Source organism: Chlamydotis macqueenii, chromosome 2 (assembly GCF_036417535.1).
Source record: "Chlamydotis macqueenii isolate bChlMac1 chromosome 2, bChlMac1.mat, whole genome shotgun sequence".
In the NCBI taxonomy this organism is placed as follows: Eukaryota; Metazoa; Chordata; class Aves; order Otidiformes; family Otididae; genus Chlamydotis; species Chlamydotis macqueenii.
The window spans coordinates 55,455,615-55,478,977 of record NC_141557.1 but is presented as its reverse complement, the minus strand read 5'-3'; the positions used below and the strand labels follow the sequence as shown (position 1 = coordinate 55,478,977).

General features: G+C 37.6%; 1 protein-coding gene across 3 annotated transcripts in view; it reads right to left on the bottom strand.

Annotated features, from left to right (window-relative positions):
• Positions 1-23,363, bottom strand: part of SUGCT (succinyl-CoA:glutarate-CoA transferase) — a 336,504-nt gene that overhangs the window by 300,218 nt on the left and 12,923 nt on the right. The gene's annotated exons all lie outside the window — the stretch shown is intronic.

Below are 23,363 nucleotides of genomic sequence, written 5' to 3'. Positions count from 1 at the left end.
CTCAACCCTAAATGTATGTTCCTGTTTAGTATGATGTAGTTAGTGGCTTATCAAGTTTAGATACAACAGAAAATACTTTATGCTAGAAAGAAAATCCCTGTTGAACACAGAAAGAATAGACTTCACAGTGATGGTCTCTGAAGATGAAACAAGGCAACAGATTACACTCTTGCTCTGAACTGCCTTCTACTGGAGTTTACTTCCTTAGGCTACAGTCAATATTTAAATAGTTTCCTTCTATGAGTAGAGAATTTATTTTAGTCCCTTAAATCCAGAGAATACATTTTTATCTTGGGAAATATGATTCAGAGGAGATAAAAGAATTTAAAACTTAGTTTTGTTAAACTAAGAGTTTTCTAAATAATTTCAGTTGGAGAGGTAGCTGCATAGACGCCTAACTTCATATAAAGCTTTATATTTTCATATAATGGAATATGTAAAGAATGAAAGAAAGTTTCACCTCCTCAAAATCCCTATTCAACTCCCCAAATCCCTATTCTACACCTTGTGCTAGGAAGGCACAATTTATTCTGATACCTGCCACATCCTCACATACTCGGATCTCTAAATTATTGCAGTATGAGTTGTTTTACTCTACTACAAAAAGTACATCAGTTTCACAAACAAACTGGTTACAAGACACAATAACCTCCAGTCAGATCTCCAAGTGTCTCCTGAAAATTGTTATTGTCAAACATATCTAATCTGCATAGCATTTGAAACCATCAGAAAACACTAATTCTAGCTGTCCACTAAAGGACTATTTGCTTATTCAGCATAGTCACTTAGATCTAGATCTTCCTGTTCCCGTCCTGGCCCTGCAGTCAAGTCTATCTTCTATGTAAGAAAGTGTACCTTCATTGTCTTTACCTTCTTCTGAGCAAGAAGAATTAACTGGGTATGAGACAAGTAGGAAAGAACAAGCTGCACTGGCTACCTTGTATCACACCTTAAGGGACACACAGACCTTTACCACAGGCATTTCAAAACTGAATGTCACAGCTTTCCACCAGCAATCCTGTATCCCTCACAATTTCCACCAGCAATCCTGTATCCTTATCTCAGACAAGAATGGAGAAAGTGGCATTACTGGCTATATTTAGCATCCCTTGTTTTTCAGGACTTTCCAAGTGGTTAAAGATAAATTTGCAGCTGAAAATTTTGAAAGAATACTCTTAACTAAGATCTCCACTATCTCTCTCTATTAGTCTGCAGCATAACATACAGTGTATGAATATTCAAAATCAGACATGCTTAATGTGATGTAAAAACTAATATCTCTGCTCCCATATCTATTTTTTTCATACTTGGGGGAATATGACAATTACAGTTTCATAAAATAAGGCAGCCAATATAGAATAATGCAGCTCATAGCTGTTCTAAAAAAGTCCCCTGTTGTTTGACTGCCAAATCTTCGACACAGGGCAACAAGAGAAGACTCAAGATGCCCTAAAAATGTCTTTATCTATCAAAATTGAAAGATAATCATGAGATGAGAAGTAAATCATAATAGGACTAAGATTCTCATGACTAGCTAGAGGCATTAACAGAAGTAACTTTACGCAAGAGACTAAATGCAAATGATTGAAGATTCATTTGGTAAACTGAATTAAAACGAATAAATTTCCTGTAAATATTGGCAATACGTATCCAATCAAAGTAAAACTAAGAGTGAGGCTGCTGCTATTATCCAATTAAAGTACACCATTATTAATACATCAAAATTCCTGACAAAGGGAAGAACTGAAAAATATTTATTTTCCCCAGATTTCTCTAGTTGGATCAGACAACTAGCAAAATAAAGACACTCTTCAATGGGAAAAAAAATCTTAGCTACTTCTCTAGGGTTGGTGTGACATTCCTGCTTTGATGAAAGGGGCCAATTAGTCTGAAATGCAGCAGTCACCTCTGACATAATAAAGCTAATCATTTCTGTGCTTACTGTACAAGTGCCATGGGATGGCACTCAAGCTTTGGAACACACCACAGGAAAAATTATAGTATTTGCAGGCATCATATGGGACAAAAGTTCTGGAAAGAATAACATGTCATAACAAACTACTGCTAGTTTATCCACTTTAAAATGGTCAATATATTTATCACATAAAGAGAGACATACTTTGCTTTGGAATCCACCCTAAATGATTCTGTTCTGGGAGACAGAAATAAATATTATGAAGTGAGAAAGGTCAGGCTGAAGATCAGGAAAAATGTAATAACAGTAAAAGCTGTTAGACTGCACAAAAGTGTTATTAGTGAAGCTGCCAAATGCCAGATGCTCAAAAATGTCATAGTAAATTTAAAAATGCTAGCAAAAACTGTTTCCAAAAAGAACTCTGTTAGGAAAACAGACTAATGTGTCTTTCCAGGTTTAGCTTTATAATACCATGTCAGCTACAACATAGCTTTATTTTATTTTTGCCAGATGACAGTAGGATTTTTAGCTACATTTATGGCAGACATTCTTCATAAATTTTAAGAAAGCAGGCAAACCAAATCAACAACTTTGTCCCAGACAAAGTTCCATGTGTCTGCAGATCCTGTGCTACTCCAAGACGTGTACTAAACACACATTTGGACACCCTGTTTGCTTGCTTAGGAGTTACTGATGATACGATGACAGGATTCCTAACGTGTATAAAAACAATTCATTTTGGCTAGGAGCTGCCTGAAAGCATGTGGGATAAACAGACACCAATGTGTTGCAATATCATCACTTAAAGGACAATAATACTAAAACCAATATTTTTACGTAGGTTACCTTAGATTCATTCTGGATTTTCAGAAAAAGCACAAAAATGTGCTTCATTTCTCAGGTTATTGTGCATTTGATTTGTATTTGATGAAATTTAACTCTTTCCCCAGGACAGCAGGTCACAAACAGTTTGCACCTTCCACAAAACCACACAGAAAGAAGTAAATCTTAAAGTTACTAAAAGCATAGAAACTGGAAGGGAGATAAAAACTCATGCAACACCTGAAATTGCTTCTCTCTTTTCTTCAATACAATTTGCTTTCAAGCTAATGATGGCCCTGTAATTAACTGCTACAGGAAAGTCTGAATATTATTTTCTGTGTCATAAAAAGAAAGGTCAGCATTTCTTACTATGACTTTTGTCCAAAATATTTGTATCACATGCTAGAGAAAACCAAAAGCCATCATTTCTGCACTTCTTCATTATTTGATAGCATGATAAAACTTTATAATGCCAAATATAAAACACATTGTACTAAAAGGAGAGGAAAAACCAACACGGAGACATGCTGTCAACACAGACCAATTCCCTGTAGCTCAATTCCCACATGACAAATGACATTATAAAATCAGCCTGTATAGGATATTCTGAGCAAAACATAGAAAAATATGTTTGACATAGCATTTCTACAAATAGGGACTAAACATTGTCACAAATTCAATCCAGATAGATGGCTATCCCTGCTGAATAACAAATTAATGAGAAACACCTTTTGACTTGTTCTACTGCCAAAAGAAAGCATTCAATTAAGGACAGCTTACATCTTTACTTAATAAAGATTAATGAAACAAGCAGAAGAACACAAGCAGTTCTCTGTGATGAGAAAGGCCAAAATCTAACAGACACATTATATGAAACTTTGCAATGTCAGAGCTGCCAAATACGCTAGCAAAATGAGTAACGACTTTTGGAAAATGCTTGCCATGTGTTAGTCAGAAGGAAAGGAAGTACAACTTCCTGGGCAGGCAAGCTTAGAGATCAGAACCGATACAAAAAGGTGAGGTCAGAGCAAATTGTCAAGGGAGATGAAAGGAGTTAAAAAACCCTTAAGTCAGCAGGTATAAAATCTGATCAACAATCTGATAAACACATTTCGTTTCCCAGTTGATGACTGTGAATGTGTACAATATATCAATTACTTTAGTGCTTTTACACACACTGATTTAGACATTCTAACCCTGTATTTTAAACAAAATCAGGTGTTATAAATTGGAAGGCAAAGATAAAATTATTAAATCAAATGCAAAACTTTCTGCTAGAATTTAGCTACTGAAAGAGTAGAAGGGGACAAACAATAGTCTCTGCCAGTTATCCAACTCCACTCAATTTTTATGTGATCTGAGTACCCAGCCTCATACAACTCTGAAAACACCAACCACACTTCTGGGACACAGCCACAGACCATCTCAAGCAACACCAGCCTGGCTTTCAATAGGCTTTTAATTAGGCCTGCAAATTTCTGGGCCATATTTTCTAGCTTTTAAACATGCCAAATATAAGTTACAAGAAAGCAGTTCTTCACTCCATAACCCAAACTGAATTACCTACGAGATGCTATGATCACTCTCTTTTGCTAAGCCAGCTAAGGTTTAACTGGTCACACTCTGAATTTCTAGGCAGAAGCAGCTTCCTAATCTAAATGGAGGCACTTTTCTACATGACCTTAAAAATCAAATGTGACACAGTGACCATTTTCTGAAAACAAGATTTCAATTAAAAGCTTAAGCTTTTATGTGACACTCTGATTAAGTACTCAGATTTCTTCCCTGCCTTGTAAGGAGGCTAAGACATACCCAAATTCCCCACCATTGTTTTGAGTTCATACAAATATTCCTAGCTACACACTCTTAAATGTAACAACTGACTACTTAGTACAGATACTGCTGATCTTACGACTCGAAATACTTATATTATAAAAGCTATTTTTAAAATAGTGAAGTCAATTACTCCAAGCAGTATAGCAGTGGCATTCCCCCAGAAACCATCCAGGCTGCAAAACCTACCCAGAAATCAGCTAAAAACTGAGGTAAGCTGTCTGTACTAACCTCTGTGTGTTCTCACCTGCTTTGCTAGAAGTCCTCCACCCACCCACCTCTGACACACTATTACCACTAAGGTAAGGGAGCAAATGTTTGTGAGAAGCATCTGTCTAATGCCGGCAATCAGCCAGGAGTCAACAGAAAGATACCAAACCTCAGCTCAGCAGATGCTAACAATCTTACTAGCTCTGTAGTGAAAAAAAAAATGTGTAAAGCTAAGGATTATTAGTGAGGTGTATTTTCTATGAATATTTATAGTGCCACAGCAAAGCAGTACAGTGTCAGGATAGCCTCAGAGAAGTCTCAGGTCCGAGGTCACTGATACACAGTAGTCTCTGATAAGGACATGATTACCCTAAGACAGAAATTTAAAGTAACTACTTAATTATATAATTATTTCTCATCTGAACCAGACAACACTCCTTCTAAAGTGGGTATTACCTGAACAGACCTTTGTTTGCTGTGACTGTATACAGTTTTGTTGACAAATCTGTACAGCAATGTTCAGTGAAGAGGCTGACTCAACTGCATTCGGGGGCTGCTCCTCCACATAGCATGTGTACTGCGACCCTAAATTCTCCCTCTAAGATCAAATACATAGTCCCTCAAGGGGCATTAATGATTAGTAGCTGACACTGGAAAAGTGTCAAGCAAACTCAAAATCAGTACGGAAGTTTTTCTAAACTTTCTCTTTGATTTATACACACAAAATATGTGAACAGCTCAAACCTTACTTAGCTCAAAGAATGAGCACACACCTGTCCCCTATTTCTGAAATCATGAACTGTAACATGAATTTTATTTGCAGTCCTGATATAACATTAATTTTATGTGCAACCTAATGAAGGCATAAATCCCAGCTTGCAGTTTAAATAAACTGCTCTTGCACATCAGATGGAAGTGAAAATTTGCAGTACATTAGAGACTAAGTGAACAAAGAAAAGTTGGAAGAGCCTGTTCTTCGAAATACATATGCAAGTGATATTGAATATTCTTAACATTAACAGATTCTCTGATTATACAATGCATAACTAAATGTAATAGCTCCTGATCATTTACAGAAATTTAATATGTGAAGTAGTAAAAAGTAAATGCACCTGGTTAATTGAAACAGCTGAATCTAATCACTGATTAATTCAATGCATTGCCTAACTTAAATATTGTTCTGCTAACAGATTTTGCCAACTGGCTCCTTAGGAAGGGTCATATGTAAACAGAATCTTTGCCTTCACAAAAAAATCTATAGTGGACACAACTGGTATATCAGACTCTTGCGTTTTTTTCCCCTCTGCACAGATTTTTCTAACACAATTACCTCTAATCAAATTCTCTGACTCAGATCTCATTGATGAGAAACACCTTCTAAATAAATAAATACAACACAAAACATTACAAGACAACAGTTGTTCAGTCCGAACAACTGAACAAACTTCTAATTGGACAGAGTACTCAAGTATCTTGGGACATTACATTGTGAAGGTTTTCAGAACTACAATAAAGGTAATGGAATTAGAGCCATTTGTAGGAGAGGAGATGGTATATTTATTTACAGACCATGTATTTTACTTTATTTAGGTTTTTCAGTCTGAATGTCAAAAGATGTTAGGATTCATTACCAAATTCACTCCCACATACGTTAAGATCACGACTTCAATTTGACAGAAATAAAAGAAACTGACAATCATGTATTATATACACTGAGCAGGTACACGATGTATGATATCCCTTCTTATTGTACAAAGGATACAGTTTTATCTAAGTAAGCACCTTCTAGTTGCAGTTTCTTAAAATTATTTTGACAGATGTACTCTCTTGTAAGAGGTTACAAAATTTTGGCCTCTCATTCTCCTCTTGAAAAGGTGATCAGAGTCCACTACAAGACATTATCACAATGGCATTAGGTACCCCTATAGTGACTTTCCAATATCCACAAAGATATCCATGAGACAAGAAAGTCATCCTATCTATTAGACAGCTTTTTCTTACTGTTAAGTTGGAATATTTTTTGCTGAAATTTTAACAGTTACTTCTTGTCCCATGTATCAAACAGATTATTCTCTTCCCTTTACTTTTACTTACAGAAAGCCTGTTATCCACAAACCTATTCTCATTACACTCTTACTTTGCAGTACCATCTACAACTTACAATGACAAAGTTTTCTCTACAAGACAACTTGGGTTGTCTTGTAGAGACAAGTGGGTTTCAGCCAACTCTGACATAAACACTAGGATACAGAATGCTTTTAATGTTCAAGTACATGGAAAAGTGCCAGATGCTGCCATCATTGGAATTTCTGAAAATGATAAAATGCAAGCTATTTTTCAATAGTTTGTGTCTTCTACACCCAAAATTATTTTATTTTTCTTTGTTAGCTACTGACAAAGTGTTTTATTTTATCACAGTATTTTAAAAACAGAAGTAATGAAGACCATATGCTTACTAGGAAACATTTTCACCAGCTACTTACAGTCATCCTACCAATCTAACAACACCCACAGAAAATACTGTAAATGGGCACAAAAGACACTGCATCTTTGCACCATTTTAATGAGTCATATTGATTTCTTTGGTGAAATCTCAAACCTCACCATTTTAAACCGTGAAACAAAAACAAGAAAACCATCCAAAAATCCTGCAATCCTTGTACAAAATAAGTCCATCAGGCAAGGAAGAAAGATGAATAAAACAACATAAAGCAGAGAAGGCAGCTACAAGAGAGGAGATTCCCTGAAAAAGGTCTCCTTTGGAAATCAGCAGAGAAATCTTTAGTAATAACAAAAAATGTTTGGTGATCTTTTCTTGGGTCTTCTCTTTAGAAAATTAGAACTCAAATACAATAAATGCTGCTTTACAAAATCCTACAGCAGGGCTTCTGAAGTTGCCTAAAATCTTCCAGCTTTATTTCTGTTAACTTGGCTAAGCATCAGTCCAAGTATAATAGCTACCGAAAAATAAACATTAAGCCATCAGTAAGTGTCTCCACAATTGTACCGTGTTGCTATGCTGTTCATATCCAGGATTTCAGTGCTTAATCTGGTTTCATTCACTGTAAACTAACCCAGTGTCAAATCTTACAACTCACAGGCTCTGTCTGCTATGGTATTCTTCATTAGGACAGAGTCCAAAATCCTGACATTTCCGATTTTATACAAAATACTGCTAATTTCAGGGTGCTATTTAGATGAACAAATAAGCAATGAGCATGAAGTCCTAAGAAAAATATTACTTCCATGCACAGCTGAAAGTCAATACTTCATTTTAAATCAAGGAAGAATCATGACTTGATCATTAAACCTTGTATACACTTCATATTGAAAAAGAAATGCTAACACACTCTTTCAGATGAACACTCATTTTCAACTGTTTCTTATTCCTAAACTCAGAATATTTTGGACATTCAGGCTACGTGTGACTGAAGAAATAATTGCGGAAAAAAAACAGCAAAGCCCTACTAAGAGGCTTAATGCCAGTGCAAAAGTCTAGCTCAATTACTTACCAAAAAAAAAAAAGCACTCTAGCTGCTGCTCATGTTCTGGAGACAAAAGCAGCACAAACTCAAAGACTTGGTGTCACTTCAGCAAAAAAGCCCACCTTCCTGGAGGTGCACAGCAGATCTGAATCATGCAAGGAGGATACCAACAGAGAAGGGATCCTGTCAGCTCCCATCTGTTTCTCAGCAATCTTTGTTTCAACACACCTCTTTTCAGCTTCCACCCTTTTCATATTAGTTTGGATAGACTGACACATCTTGGAAGTTTGGTCAGTGTCAATGCCAGAGGCCTTTAATACTCTAGAGGTATTGGCAAAATGCTGCAAGTATAGGGCAAATATAGCTTCCCGAGACAAATTACACTTCATACCAGAATGTAAAACCATTGTGTTTGTTTTATTTAGTAGAGGGGGGCTATGGTGGCAGCTCTGTAAGAAGCTTCTAGAAGTTTCCCCTTTGTCCAGTGGACTTGTCCAGGCCTAGGGCAGACACTCCACTGACCAGGGCCGAACCAATTGGTAGCAGAATGTTCCCTGGTAACACCTCTGTGATAACGTATTTAAGAAGGGGAAAAATAAAAAAAATAAAAAAAAAAAAAAGAAGAACATGATATGAAGAAGTGGGGACAGAGAAGGAGCGGTGTGAGCCTTGTGAGCTTTGCAGCCCTCACCCTCTGGCCTCCTGGCGGATGGCCATCTGGGCCCAACTCAGCCTGGCCCGGCTGCAAGAGGTGGAGAGGAGATGAGAAGTGAAGAGATCCTGAGAGGTGTCTGCCTGCCAATTGTCAAGAATTTCTTGTGAGAGGAATGGCTGCAGACACCAAGGTCAGTGAAGAAGGAGGGGGACGAGTAATGCCGCTCCTGGCCAAGATTCCCCTGCGGCCTGTGGTGATGACCATGGTGAAGCAGGTTGTCCCCCTGCAGCACATGGAGGAGCAGAGATCCACCTGCAGCCCATGGAGGAGCAGAGATCCACCTGCAGCCCATGGAGGACCCCATGTCAGGGCAGGTGGACACCTGAAGGAGGCTGTGGCCCATGGAGGGCCCGCGCTGGAGCAGCTGTTCTGGAGGGACTGTGCCTCGTGGAAAAAAGTACCCACGCCGGAGCAATTCCCAAAGGACTGTTCTTCACCCAAGGAGGAAGGAGCAGCGTAAAGCTACGTGTGATGAACTGACCATAACCTCCATTCCCTCTTCGCCTCTGTGCTGCTCAGGGCCAGGAAGGAGGTAGAGACAATGTTAAGTCCAGGAAAAGGGAGGGGTGGGGGGAAGTTATCTTGTTCTCTTTCTCATTATCCTACTTTGGTTTTAATAATAGTTTTCCCCAAGCCAAGTCTGTTTTGCCCGTAATGGTAACTTTAAGGATCTCTCCCTGTCCTTATCTCAAACCTCAAGCCTTTTTTCTGGTATTTCTCTCCCTGTTCCTTCAGAGGGTGGAGGGAGAGAGAAGAAGATTGCATAGTTTGGTCCCAAGCGGGGCTAAACTACAACAACCATTTACAGAGACATATCTTGGAGCGGACCAATTTTACTGGTAAAATAAAAGTTTTGCCAATATAATAACATATTTGCTAATAGCTTCCACCAAAACAGCTAAACTAGTCAGTGTTCACACCTCTTCACATTCCTGACTGGCACAGCTGAGCTGATAGAAGCCTGATGTATGGAAAACAGCTTCATGCTCAGTTCCAAAAAGTTTGTCAAACAGCTGAATTTTACAGAAGCCTCCTCTTTGGAATAGGCCTGTTTAGAATGCTAATTTTGCAAGGGGCAGAGCAAAACATCTAAACTCACCAGCAACACAAATTTGTTTTAAGTAGGAAAATTATTCTTTGGTTCTGCATCTTGAAATAGCATAACTACGTTAGTCTTGTATAAGGAGGTATCTTTAAAGTTTGGGCTTTATTCTGAAACATCCTAAAAATGTATCTTTGTGATACTTACATTTCAATCACTCCTGAACCGAATTCACACTTTTTGTGTATAATACACGTCAAAAAGCATTACTGCCATCACCACTAGAAAAACTTCATGACTCAAAAAGCCAAGTCCATTTCACTTCTCCTCCATTTAAGAGCTACCAATATGAATTGCTCTGCAACACAACTCTGTCAAACTTTGTTGGTTCACATTTTACTCTGAGACCTTTTGGAAAGTCATGTTCTCCAAATAGTTTGTAAAGGTGTATGTAAAGGGATTTAGTCCTGCAACTGGTATTTGGGCAACACTTCTATTGTTTACACTCTGGAGGCACCATAGCACAGAAAAACTGCTCTTGTGCTATCTGAGCTGTGCTAATGGATGTAAAAGTTTAACTGATGTAAGAAAAGCATAGAAGCAGTACAGAAACATGAAAAGAAATGCACTAGATCAGACTCAAGACCCAGCCAGCTACATATTCTGTCTCCAGGAATGGAGAAAAACAGATGCCAATACGAACAGGATAAGCCTATCTAATGTATTTTGCAAGTACTCTCCCAGTTCCAACAGTTTGCAGCTGACAGGCTTCCTGAATAAGTAGATATGGTTTTAAGTTTTTTTTTCCAGGGTTCATCTTTACAGCGTGATAGAAATGTGACACCTCCCAAATCAACTGTTTAGGGGTAAGACATACAGAAAACTTCTGCAACTTTCAGGTGCTTAGACTAAGCAGATACTTTCAACTTATTTAATTACAACATAAACTAGAATTAAAAAAAAATCTATGAGAACTTTGAACAACATTACAGTATTCTAAAAAGCAATCTCAAAAATTCAAATCCTATTCATCAGGCTTCTGAAAAATAACATATGACTCTTAAAAAGAAGTATTAGAAAATGTGAATAAAGTAGAAGTAATTCAAAGTAATCCCATTATTTGTCATCTGTTTGCAAGTCTGATTAACAGTGGAGTCACTGTTTCCCAGTTATGCTCCAAATGATAAGGATTTTTGGTTTTTTTTTTTTTGTAAATGTAAAAATTATCACAAAAAAACTAATGCCCTACTAAGAAAAAACACCAAATACTCTAGCACACTCATGTGTTTTTCATTTGTGTCCAGAAAAGCAGAAAAGGTAAACACCTGTTTGCAGATGGATCACCTATGATACAAAACAGAGAGCAGGGAAGATTTAAGATCTTCACAAGCAGCAGAAATGAAGATCAAATTCCTTGTAGAGCATCAGAAAGAACCCCCTGCTTGTGCTGATATACTTCAGTAGCCTATTAATTAGCACCGTGGTCTGGGAAAATAAATTAAAATCTCCCACTGGTCCTCACCATTTATTTCCCAAGAAAGCAGTCAACTGTTGGAAGGTTTTAAAAATATTTGCTTTATTTTATCTATAAATGACATTTACAAAAATGTAATTTCATGTGGTTAGTTTATACTCCATATACTAAGTATTTCAGTTTGGGAAGAAATACTGGCCACAAAGCACCAATCCTAATGCAGCAGACTCTGTTCTGGAATGGGTCTTGTGCCAAGCAAAAGGAGGTTTGGGGACTTCACAGGTGACTTTCTACAAGACAGAGTGAAGCAGAGGCACAATGCTACCTTAACATTTACTGCCAAAATGAAGTAAATCATTAAAACAGGATAATCTCTAAATATGTAGAGGTGATTTTCAGAGACCTTAGCTATAGAACAATCTTCCTTTAATCAATAGATACCTCTTTTCATAGTCTCCTTCCTGAAGTTTTACATTTACACAAATCATGTTTTATTCCTAAATGAGTACTGAGAATAGATTGACAGCACATACTGCTACACCATGATAAATGGCTCAAAAAGATAGGCCACAAAAGCAATACAGCTGTAACACTCTAGGACAATTTTACCATGCTGGTTTATAGATAGATCAATTTTTCTACACAACACTATCAAGTGACATTAACATATTCTGACTGGCCTCAAAAATTTACTTTTTGTAAAGGAAAGAAGCTAAGCAAACAGACCAAAGTTGTTCTCTCAAGGAATCTACCAGCAGAACTATGTACTACATAAGACCAACAATTTTATAAATTAAATCTCTGTTCCAAATTCTTGCAGAAATTGATATTTAGAATTAATATAGTCTTAAAAGCATCAGTACATTTGATTATATATTGATGGCCACCTCAGATACCAGAATAATTACATGTGAGAAGCATAATAAACCCTCTTAAAGCTCCTGCTGTGTACTATAAATCCAGTTCTTAACTGCAAAAAGAACCAGTTATTAATCTGTCCAAACATATAGCTTTCACTGAAAATTATGAAGGACCACATCAGCGCAGGGCATAAAAGCACTGAAGTAATAAATTCAGCGCTCTCAGTATCTAAAAACTGCAAAGATATACTGTAACCTACCCTCCTCAAAATCACACCATTATTAAATTTGATAGAATCATAGAATCATTAGGGTTGGAAGGGACCTTTAAAGGTCATCTAGTCCAACCCCCCGGCAAGGAGCAGGGACATCCCCCGAACTAGATCAGGTTACTCAGAACCTCATCCAGCCTGGCCTTGAATGTTTCCAGGAATAGGGCATCTACCACCTCTCTGGGCAACCTGTGCCAGTGTTCCACGACCCTCATTGTAAAAAAATGTTTTTCCTAATATCTAATCTAAATCTACCTCCCTCTATTTTAAAACCATTACCCCTCGTCCTATCACAACAGGCCCTGCTAAAAGAGCCTTTCCCCATCTTTCCCATAGGCCCCCTAAGACCGCTAATAAGGTCTCCCTGGAGCTCTCTCTTCTCCAGGCTGAACAGCCCCAACTCTCTCAGCCCGTCCTCATAGGAGAGGTGCTCCAGCCCTCTGATCAGCTTTGTGGCCCTCCTCTGGACCCTCTCCAACTGGTCCATATCCTTCTTATGTTGGGGGCTCCAGAACTGGACACAGTACTCCAGGTGGGGTCTCATGAGAGCAGAGTAGAGGGGTTGAATCCTCGATCTCATGACCAACAGATCCTCCCTCAATCTGTTGGCCATGCTTCTTCTGATGCAGCCCAGGATGTGGTTGGCCTTCTGAGCTGCAAGGGCACATTGCTAGCTCACGTTGAGCTTCTCATCCACCAGCATTCCCAAGTCCTTCTCCTCAGAGCTGCTCTTGATTCATTCTCCGTTCAGTCTGTATTTGTGCCTGGGATTGCTGACCCATGTGCAGGACCTTGCACTTGGTCTGGTTGAACTTCATGAGGTTTGCATGGGCCCACCTCTCCAGCCTGTCAAAGTCCCTCTGGATGGCATCCTTCCCCTCCAGCCTGTCGACAGCACCACACAGCTTGATTAACTTTCTTTCACATATTGATCCTGAGGTGTACAACAAACAACCGACACCACTTAGTTTGGTATTTTAAGTCAGTAGTTACCTGCCGGCTTGTTCCAAATCTCCTGAATTAATATCTTACTAATTGTGCCTGTTCTCCTGATGTGTTTAATTGTCTCCTCTTTCATTTTTAATTCTACTAACATCTTGCTCTTAAGGACATAATAAGTAGCAAACTGCAGAATATTAAAAGGCAAAATTTTCTCTGCAGTGCACTACCAACTTGAAATATACCAACTTCCAGCTTCATGGGGTGCCTTTATTTACCACTCTTCAGAAAGAAAATGGCTCTTGTATTCCCAACTACTTAACTTTCTGAAAACCAAAGACAATCCACTTCTCCAATGGTCATATCTGAACTTCTATTATTTTAATTACTAGGTCCCAAAATTTTTCTTAAGATTTTCTTTTCTCAACACCCTCATTCTTCAAATACCAAGTAGCAATTTGTCTACTACACATTAAGCTACACATTCTGCTGATGCTTTCACATACCATCAGGATCTTCATTTACGAACTATGTTAAAATTTACAGAATGCTTTAGGAAGAGAGGCTTAGACGGCCTAAAAAAAATCCAGCAACATATGTTCTGAGGTACTGCCTTCCACATCAATCATGAAATATCAATAGTTATTCCTCATATAATGCAAAAGCTAAGATATCATGGAGTTTCTAATCACTCTTGAAGTAATTTTGTTGTTGTTCTACATCATACTTGCCTGGTTTGTCTATGAAAGCATTACTTCACAGTGTCAAAGATGTTACCACAGTCAAAATATATAGCACAGCGTTTATTATCCTGTTATAGATAGGTAATTATATTGTCTCAATAAAGTTTTGTTTCTCCACAAATCCAGTCTGCTACTATTCTCATGGACTATTTTATCTCTAGACCCCAATTACTAACTTCTCATAACTGCCCACTCACAGACAACCTGAAGCTATAAAAAAAAAAAAAAAAAAAAAAAAGATCAAGTCTTTAATTTGTCCATCTTCCAACTGCATAATACAAAAACTAACAGATTGGAGAGGCTTGATTGTCTTTTCCAATGCTGAAAGCCTCTATTTTTATCAAATCAAGTTCAGGTAGAAGCTTTGTATTCTTTTCCCTCCAAATGCTATATTCAGTCACTGTCAGCACTTAAGTTCATACCTCAAGGCTTACAAACCTGTGATTTTTTTTGTTTATTTAACAGAGGTATAATGATCACAGTTTTCCAGATCTGACTCCTTGTTCTCAAACCACATCAAGAACTACGGAAAGCACAACACCTAGTTTGTTCTGACAATGCCTCTTTTGACATATCTGTCTCTGACAGTGCAGTATCTTCTATTATTAGAAGACAGTACATCTGTTGAAAATTTCTCTTTTAACATCTTTTACTGAAGACTGGTACCAAGACACCAATCCTCTTTTTTGCAGTTTCCAGCTTCCTTAATTACTTCATTCTCCAAATTGTTCCTTCTTTTAATATATTTAAGAGACTGTTGTAATACTCTAAATTCTCAGTTAATTGTCCTAATTCCCATTTCATTTTGCACATCATCATGCTTGCACTAGCTATTTGGTCTATTTGGCTTAACCAACCCATGCATGTTGCTATGTAGGCTTTTTTTGCCTTCTCCCCCCAATTTGTTGTGCCTAGTTTTAGGGTCATTTTGCCTTTTTGTGATTACAAAAAAAAAATCCTATTTTTAGTAATTTTAGGTCGCAAATTTTAATAACTTTTGAACAGATTAATGATCAAGACCATTTCTATAGTTACTAGTATTTAGTGACAACTGCAATCATTGCTTGAGCCAGCTTCTGAATATAACTTAGTTTCCTACTTGTATGCTATCAATAAATAATTTATAGCATCAAGAAATTATTTTGCCAAATGATATCATCTGTATGAAATGCACACCATTTTTTTTACATAGGACCTATCATTTTGTTGGCAGGTAATCTATCAATTTGTACCAGGTAATTATATTCAGGCTACAACCATCTAGAAACCACAAGAACATAAATTATCATGGGAAGGAGTGGGCATGAAGATATAGACACTCCAAGTTGTCTATAATTTTATAGGCCAGAATCATTTGGTAAGAGGAAGTCTACAAACCATACCTAATCCAAGGCAATTCTATGTCTTACCACAGTTAGTTCATAAATTAGAGGATATGAAGAACACTTTGGCTAGCCTTTGCCCAGCAAAAAACATTGTGGTTGGCTTTTCTTTCCTGTTGTGAAAATACTAGAGGCAAAGTAGGATATACATCAAAATTATAACATTACATCTTCTCATGAGAAGGCACTACAAGTTATCAGTACAAAACAAGATGTACTGTGAAGTACCAAATGCTGGTTCTTTTGAGTTATTATTAACTTTAACGTAGATGGGTGGAGCAAAGAACTATTTTCCTTCTCAGATTCATCAGAATCTCTCAAGAGACATATGATTTACTTACTATTTTTGAAGAAAAGTGTTAATTCATGGATCTTAAGGACTTTATATAAATTAAAAGCTACACATACAACAATTCCAGATTCAGACCCATATGAAAATCAGGTGACACACAACACTTCTTGAAACTTTTGCCAATGTTTCCACCTAAGTTTTGCCTTTTTACAACAATATACTGTCTACCAACAAACAAATTAACAGTTTAGTTCAGTCGAAGTATTTGTAAATTCAGAGTTAAGACTAAGTTATTTGGGTTAGAGACTGCAAACCCCCAAGAAATGTAATCTGTTACAGTAACAAAGTTAATAAAAGTTTTAAGAAATTAAATGACAGAAAATAAAATAATTGAAACAAGATTTTGTTAATGCCATGAGCAACATACAAAGCAACCTGCATATGATACAAAGTATTACTTCCTAGAAAACGATGAGGAAAGAAAGGGAGGAGACCAAAAAAAATCTGAGGTACGCTATCTTAAGCAACACCCGCACAGAAGAGAAGAGTAAGCATAATTCACTCAAATTAGCAGAGCGAGGGGAAGGGGCAGAGAACTTGAGAGGAGCAGCTTTCATAATTTGAAAATGAACTACAAAATTCCTTCAAGACATATTGCTTTAAGAGGCTTTAAGAAAAGGAGAAAAGTGCTTGAATTTGAAAATAATGTTGTCCTTTTAAACAGTGCCCCCTCCTGTTCAGAAATAAACTGACTTGATTATTTGAAGTCCTATACAGACCATATAGATAACAACAAATAAATGGTCACTCCCTTGTGACCTGTACATGATTTACTTAACCAGCCAATTTTCAAAAACTTAAACCACTCTCAACCACAGAACTGTCAAAATATATTTAAACTAGTTCTAAGATGACTCTCATCAGCAAAGCCAACTTGTGAGTGAGAACAGACAATTTGGAGCTTAAGAGCACTCAAAGCAGCAGGAACATTGGGAAGCGTCCCAGAAATCCTAAGAACCCTGCAACAGCCACTGCAGGGCTGGATACATTCAGAGCTGTCTGGCTAAGAAACTCAGTTTGATAATCCAAGCTTCCAAAATGCCACAAATGCCTAAACCCTTCACCTACGTATGACCCTGGACTTTCTGAAAAGTTACACTGTACTTCATTTTACTATCACAAACAATTTGCAACAGTCCAAAATTTAGAAAGAAGCAATTTAATATAAACACTATTCCTGTATTTAAGAAAAACTGCTCAATTCTGGATAAGTTACAAAGTAGCATATCTTCTGACTTCTAAGGAGCATGTCTTCCAGATTTTACATTCCGCTGCAATATGTGCCTACTCAGTTGAACAAGTTACCTCCATGTACGTTCCATTAAAAAAAAAAAAAACCAACAAAAACCAAAGCATTTTATGTAACAGAGTCCAATCTTGATCTTTAAGCTGTATGAGATTTTTGAATGTTTTCAGAATTTCTCAAAGACTGTTTCTGCTGTTCTTAAGCACAAAACCAAGCAGAGAGGAAAGCACGTTTGTTTTGCTACATTAGGAAAAAAAAAAAAAACAGCTTAGAGCTGTTTGCTTAAAATCACAATAATTTGTTTCTTAGAATGAAGACCTGAAAGAATGGGAGACCTTTTCATCATGGCTATGCTTTTTTATTAATGCTGTTATTTTTTACTTCCATTAGAAAATCCTTAAATCCAGCTTTAAGGTATCATGGGGGCTGGGAAATGTACATGCTTCAAGGAAATATTTGTTAGTGCTTCATGGCTAATATCTCCAAAGATTCAGTCCATTAAGAGCATGTTCCATCATATCACACATCCCAGCAGTTTATTCTGACAAATGTATGTACACTGTTCTCATAGCCCAACTTAGCATGCTCTAGCCCAGTTTTCATTTGTATTTACTGCTCACACTTACTGTGCATGAGAACAGCACACACAAAGCAAGCATAGAAAGGGTATCCCCTCTGCTTGATTCTTACTAGCACTGCAATGTAGAAAATGAGAAACAGAAAAAAAACCCAAACAAACAAAAAAAGAAAACCACCACAAGTTAGAATGAAGGTTGTGAAGGACTGGAGAACACAGTTAGCTGGAAAAGGAAGTTGGTAGGAAAATGTGAGCCTGAAGCCAAAAGAGGTAAGGGAAACTGATGTTTGGTGAGGAACTGAACTGGAGGGGGGAAGTCTGAACCATTTGAGCTGGGCAGTCATGGCTAGGAAAGGGCAGGGGAATGGCACAGACCAAGAAGGAAGGGAAATAGATCTGACAAAAAGACCAAGAAGAGGGTATAAAGGCATCATGTAGGTGGGAGGCTGAGCAGAACAGAAATACTCATTTGTAGGCCACCAGAAGTGAGGAGAACGGGAGGCTAGGAGGAACCATACAGTACATTGAGATTGATTAGACTACATTTCTTGGTGATACTGCAACTTAAAGCAGGGGGCCTAAAGGAAATAATAAAATGAAGAGTAAGCTAGTGATATCTCTATGATATTTTATCTGCCACCCAGAAGGAGAAATATGTTTAATGGAATACATACAGGTGGTGTTATATTACAGATGGCACATATGAGCCTTTCATGACCACATGACCAATGCCATATACTCCAATTAACAGACCAGCCCCATCCAGCTCACAACATCAAGCAGTACGAAACAGAAAATCCTATGTAACAGGACACATAATAACAGTATCATAAGGAGTCACTCATTCAGCATCTGAACCACTTCAAGGATCTGGCAAATAACCTGATCTGTAGCCAGGTAATGGCTACTGTCACTGTAACCGCAAATGCAAAATGCAGCCAGCGAGTCCTGAACCAGCCAGCGACTGGGAGATAAAAGTGTTCTAGAAGATGAGTCCTTAAGAAGAAAAGACTATCACTTAGTGCTGACTATCAATTAGAGGCTCTCGGGTCTGAAGACAAATGCAAAATCCATATTTTCACACAAATCTTGTCACAAATAGCAGTCTTTAAAAAGTGAAAGTATCACTCCTCCAAAGTGTAACCACGATAAAAATAAGATTACAACTACTTGCGCACATTCTCTTTGGAGTAGTACAAAGGAAGGATACAGTACAGTCTAGAGTCAGAAAATTACTTTCCATATTTTTGGACGGCCCCTAAAGTTTTAACATGCAAACTGATTTATTTATACTTGCATTCAATAACTTAATCAGACAAAAAAGCCAAGAAACATCTTGATCACTGTGTGAGGGATCTCAGCGATGGTCCATGTAGGGCCACTGTGGGAAATTACAAGCTGCACACAGCTGTGAGAACGCGACCCTGGAGAGGGGAGTTAGGAGGGTTGTTATCTCGGAGAGGGGAGCTAGGAGGGTTGTTATTGAGCAGGATGTTGCTGCTATCCAGGAACCGCTGTTGGCCAGCAGGGCACGCACTTGGCAGGCCTTGCTGCATGTGCTGGCCACGCATGCATCAACGCCTGGTCAGTACTCTTCCACTGAATCTGCTGAGGGTATAAACAGAGGCGGCTCAGAGCAGAGAGAGAGAGAAAGGACCCGGAGCTCACTCTACAAACAACAGGGGACGCCCTCAGGGTGCTGCAGCTACCTCCCTTCTCTGCTCTGACCCCGCTGACCATCATCCTCCTGCTCGGTGGCGTCTCTGGCTTAGTCGGGGTGGTAAGACTCTCATAAAGGGAAAACAATAAGCTGGTAACTGCTTATGCTAGGAACTGTAACTGCTTATGCTGGTAACTGCTTATGCAAGGCTATAATAGAGCAATAAATACTGTTGTGCTTTTAAATATCATATGCTGGGTGATCTTTGTGCATAGGAATTCTACAAACCGGCTACAATCACAGCTGCTATACAAGTTATGCTGTAGGGTGAAATTGATTTCTTCAAATTACTTGTTTATCCAATGCATTCCATACCTATGAAGTTTAAACTTGAAAGGTAATATGGTTCCAAAAATAAGAATCAAAAACATTCCAGATTATATCCAGTCTCATTAATGAGTTGACTAGATGGATAAAGGAAGTAGTGTCCAGTAATTATTTGTAATGTATTAAATTAATCAGCATGTATACTGACTAACACGGAAAAAAAAAAAAAAAAAAAACCACAAAAAAAAACCCAAGAGTTGCAAAAACTCTGATTCTGACATAATGGACATGTTTATTTCCTGGTTACTTATTGATTATAAAATGTTACGCCAAAAAAAGTCTGTGTCTACATATTTTCACATCTAAAACGTAATACAGTTCATAACAGTCATTAACAATGATCAACACAGATTTCTCTGTTAACTACAGTTATGATACATAAAATACATCCTTAGAAAAGCATATTCAAAATTGGCTGAGTTAAACAGCATAAACCATTCCAATCCGCTCTTCAAAGGCCTCAGAACATAATTCATGTTGTATTGTGTATCCATTATCCTTCACAGGACTCACAAACCAGAAAGGGCTTGAGAAGTAACGTATTTCTATTATCTCTCATACAGCCTGTGAGATGACAAATGATGGATGAAATCCCACTGTTTAAATGTAAAAGAGATTGCTGTAACCAAGATAATTTGTCTCAACAATTTTCAACATCTGGGAAGACAGCTAGTCCATTTAATTCAACATTCTAGGCCAGTACATCTCTTACATCTGAAAAATGTGAATTCTCTTTGGGTCTTCTTTAACTCATATTTTCCATATCCCTAGCTAGGCATTTTATATACACAACTTTCTATGGCATTACAAAAACACCTTAGCGGTGTTCTCAGTCTCCTATCTGAAATATTACATCTAAGCTCTCAGGAACCTACTAGATTCAGTGTGTCTCAGCTAATTCCGTACCAGTACCAATCCTTATCCTCTTACATGGTCACAAGCATACCTCTAGATGTGAGTCGGAGGAACAGAACACTTCTTGACAGTCTTTCAGAAGGCAGTTACCTGCTTTCTGCACCAATCTCTCACAAAACCAGTCACCCAACTCTGATGCCTCAACTTACACAAATGCGGTTTTTGGGTCAAACATTGCAATGTCTAACATTGAAACATCCAAGACACTGCTTACAGACAAATTTCTGTGCCAAAAGTCCCAATATTTTTATTAAATAGGGCTCCACATTTGAGAACCCAGAAGAAAAAGAAAAGCACTTCAGCACCATGAGTAGCAAGCAACATGGGTGAGAGGTGCCTTGAAAAAGAAAAAGATTGCCAATTAGGCCCATTGTTTGCTTCAAAAAATGAAAGTAAGCTAATTCCCGTGTTTACATTAACTGCTTGACATGTTCAGTTACCTTCTTGGGTGTGTGTTTTCACTAGCAAAGTTATGACATATCTTAATAACAACACGAGATCAGACCAAAAGTTCACCTTGTTCAGATATACTGCTACAGGGGATTTATAAATATTAATTTATCAATTTGTTCTAAAAGTCTTTTATATCAGATATTCAGATTAACAAAGTTTCTCAAATTGATCCCTTGCAGAAAATGGCTCAAGTATGGGAACTCCATAATCTTCCCCATAATAAATAGTAGTGTATGTAACTTAGCTGCCATAAATACGTTTTAATGCTTTTACCAGCCTCCTTTGCTGTTTGTCTAGAGTTCTTTATAACGGAAAAACAAATTAAAAGTTCTCTTGGTCTCTATTCCTAGGCATTCATGTTTTAATATGAGCTGCTAATCTAAGCAATTTTTTTATCAGCAAGTATTTTAACAGCTTGATCTCCTTCTCACTGATTTTGGATTTTTTTTTTTTTTACAAGTAAACATTACTACATCAAACCTCTTCTTAGTCTCTTAAAAAAAAAAAAAAGACAACAGTATATTTGAATGTAGTAGAGTAAACCTCAGCACAAAATGCTTTTGAACTGCAATATCTAGAATCAGGCCACAGGTATACATTTAGTCCTAGTTGGCTTCTTCTTTCAACACGCTTAGATTGAGGCTTTGCTGTTTCCTACCTTTACTTAATTGATCTCTGATCTGGCTTTTTTATTTTTTTAAGAGTACAGAGATTTTATTTTTTTATTCCTAGAAGATGCATCATTGTCCTTAAATAGGTGTTCTTTATGACCTGTTAGATGTTCAAGACTTCACCAACCATAACTTAAGATCTCAAGTTGTTTATGGGTTTTATGGCCTAACAAATATCACTTAGCTCTTACCTCCCAAACACCTTCAACCTAAAAAAAATCATAGCACATGAATTAAAAAAAAAATCTTTAGTTATGTATTTTATGTATTTTTAATGTTCATGTATTTTCCATTACCTGTAACATAATTGTTATGTTTTATGTATGTATTACACACAGAGCTCTCAACAGCAAAATTGTATGATTTTTGTCCAACTTGTTTTGATAGCAAGATGAAAATACGCAAGAGGTGGAAGCAGAGGCAAGTGACCTAGAAGGACTATAGAGCTGCCATTTGATCGTGCAAGTATATGGTTAGGAAAGTCAATGTTGACCTAGAGTTGAACTTGGCAAAAGACATGAAGAGCCACAAGAAAGGATTTTGCAAGCAAATCAGCAGCAGAAAGACAAATAGGGAAGATGTGGGCCTGCTGCTGAATGGGGCAGGGAAACGGGTGACAAAGGACATGAAGAAAGCAGAGTTATTTAATGCCTCAGTATTTACCACAGTATTTACCTCAGGCGTCCTAGGTCACAATGTATATAAATACCCGCTGTGAGGGAGTAAGCAAAATGAAGCCAGATGCTTCTCAGTAGTGCTCACTGACAGAACAAGAGGCGACGGGCAAATTTTCCTGAACATGGGAAAACTTTTCTACTATGAGGGTAATCAGACACTGGAGTAGGTTGTCCAGACCAGCTGTGGACATGCTCAAAACTCAGCTGGACACAGTCCTGGAAACCTACTGTAGCTGACCCTGCTTGAGTAGCAGGGGTAGACTACACGGTCTGAGGAGATCCTTCGCACCTAAACAATTCTATGATTCTGTGAAATTAAATTTTATCTTTTCTTAGGCACTCACTTCAAGTAAGACTTTTGTCTATTATCAGTAAAATACAAAAGCACCCGAAAGCTGACATGTAGTATGAATGGAAAACCAGATTTACTAAATCAAAGGCCAAAGCTACCTCACATAGAATAAAAATTCTATCCAAGCTACAATTTTTTTTTCACCAATTATGGGTACAGCAACTAAATAAAAAAAAAATTCAAAACCCACTTGACAATTTCCAGTTGTGAGAGTATATGCACAAGCAAATGTAAAAAAACATTGTGGTAATTAGCCACCGACCAACCTAAAAATGTATTTTAATAAAGAGATTCTCCGCAAGCCTTGAATATAGTTGGCTTTCTGCTCTTGTCTCCTTCAGACATTTGCCACACAAACATGAGAAATACATCACACACTAA